The sequence below is a fragment of the Condylura cristata genome, unplaced genomic scaffold (genome assembly GCF_000260355.1).
Source record: "Condylura cristata isolate star-nosed mole 26May11 unplaced genomic scaffold, ConCri1.0 scaffold00004, whole genome shotgun sequence".
Lineage (NCBI taxonomy): Eukaryota > Metazoa > Chordata > Mammalia > Eulipotyphla > Talpidae > Condylura > Condylura cristata.
The window spans coordinates 1,413,607-1,415,824 of NW_004567105.1; the positions used below are offsets into that span (position 1 = coordinate 1,413,607).

General features: G+C 66.1%; 1 protein-coding gene across 1 annotated transcript in view; it reads left to right on the plus strand.

Annotated features, from left to right (window-relative positions):
- Positions 1-2,218, plus strand: part of PNPLA5 (patatin-like phospholipase domain containing 5) — a 13,921-nt gene that overhangs the window by 1,357 nt on the left and 10,346 nt on the right. The window lies entirely within an intron of this gene.

The window sequence follows — 2,218 nt, forward strand, 5'->3', positions numbered from 1 at the left end:
GGCCGTCCCGATGGCGCAAGCCCCAGTGGGGCGGCACCGCCCAGGTCAGGACGCTGGAGGCCCTTTGCTGGCAGACAGCCGCCCTCCTCGGCCTGGACTCTCCGCCTCCTGGTGCGGCCACCCCGCCCCCCTCCCCCCGATGGCCACCAGTAACCCTCACTGATGTGCCCGAGATGTCCCTGGACCCCCGTCCCCACCTCCTGCCTCTCGCTGTGGCTGCTGAGCCCCGCCCTGGCTATCAGCGGGCAGGCGGGGAGCCCCTGTGTTGGGGAGCACAGGCACATGGCTGGGGAGAGCATCCCGGCGCCTCGAAGCCCCACCGCCTGACGCCCAGCTGAAAAAGACCTGGAACCGTCTCGGGGTGCTGGGAGACTGAATTTGTGTCTCAGCAGTGTGAGTCCATGAAGACACCCCATTTACGCAGAGTCCCTACGTGTCCACAGCCAGGGCGGCTCCAGCGGAGACGAGGCCGCAGAAGGAAGAGGAGGCGAGTGGGGTGTAAGACTGCACCCCTCAGCGTGCTGGCCAGAGGGGTGCAACCCCAGAGGAGAGCTGCTTGGGCCCCCACCCTGGCCCCTCGGAGGGAGGAGGGAGGAGGCTCCTGGCCTCAGAACCAGCTTTGGAACCAGATGTGACCCTCATTCTGGCAGAGGGTGGAGACAGCACCCCAGGCCTGGCCCCAGGGCGGCGCAGGTGGAGTGGGGAGAGGCTCAGGCCTGTCCCCAAGGAGCAGCAGGTAGCAGCTGCCGGCCAGCACCTGGCTGAACTCTGCTTCCAGAAATAGCCTGGGCAGAGGCGTGGGCGGGGACAGCCAGGCGCCAGGTGTGCGTGCCCAGGAGAGCGGGCGGGCTGGGGGGGAGCCCCGGGCTGGGGTGGCCCGGCCCTGTGTGGCCGCAGGATGAGTCCCCAGGGCTGCTGGGTGCTGGGGTAGGGGCCAGAGGTGCCGTGGCAGCCCGGCGGGCTGTGAAGAGCGGGCGTGGCGGGCAGGAGATGGGCTGCCCGCGGGGAGGGGTCCCCTGAGTCGCTCACCGGGAAATGGGGACCCGGGGCAGCCGGCCGGGCGGGGCCCAGAGAGGGCCAGAGACCACTGAGGGTCACGCAGCCCGCACGTCTGAACCCCAGTCTTCCCGCAGGCTCTGCCCGTCCCGCTCCCCCAGGCTGCCCCAGAAAGCAGCGGCCGGTCTCCCTCGGCCAGCAGTGTCCTGGGTGCCCGGCACAACGCTGGTGCCACCAGGCGTCCCCAGCACCCGCCGTCCTGCTGATGACCCCCACCCCGTGTTTTCCTCCCTGGTGGGGGGTTGTGGGGTCACCGAGCACCACGTTGCCGCAGTCTCCGGGGAAACCTCGACCTGCCGCCCTCCGTTGGCAAACTCCCATCCACAAGCACAAAATATGCAAACACGTCGCGTCTCCCCTTTCTCTCTGCCCCCTCCCCGCCTCCTGCCAAACACGGCTGCTGTTCCCGTGGCTCGCATTTGGCCTCTCACTTTGCTTTGGCAGGGTTACATTTTATTTCAGTGGTTGAAAATTCAGCCTCTGGGCCCTCCCTGGTGGCGGAAGTCTCAGCACTAAGAAGCTGCCCGCCGCCCCTGCAGCACCAGCTGATCCAGCCAGGGGGTGACCCAGGGCGCAGCAGACCTCCCGAGTCTCCTGGCTGCCCCTCAGCAGTGGGTTTCGTCAGTCAGCCTGTTCTGCTCCCACTCTGTCTCTGGAGAGCCCCATACCTCTGAACCTCTGGCCTGCACCCCAGTTCTTGTATACATAAATAAATAAAGTCAATCTTTTTTTTTCAAAAGGAAATTTAGCATCTGCACTGAGACCGGTGTTAAGACTAAGGATGTTTGCAGTCCGGGCCCTGGCGTGGGGACGTCTTTGGAGGGTGAGGGTTCTCGTTCAGGGCATGGTCTCCCTCCCAGGGGCACCTCACGGTCGCTGGGCGTCTCTCCTGCTGAGGCGCCTGGGTGCTGGAGGCCGGCCTCCGCCGTATTCTCACGGTGTAAAAGCTCACAGCCGGGGAGCTGTTCATGTGCAGCACCTGCCACCCGGTGCCCCTCTGGGGGGGGGCTGCGAGCGGGGAGGGGTGCCCGCTAAGCCAGCATGACTGAGGCTCTTGGAAGCCGCGATCGCTCCCTGGGTCCCTCTGGCAAGTGCCTGGGTAGACGGAGACATTTCTGCCCCCTGCGTCTCATTCCTCATTGGTTTCATTCACGGGCTCAGC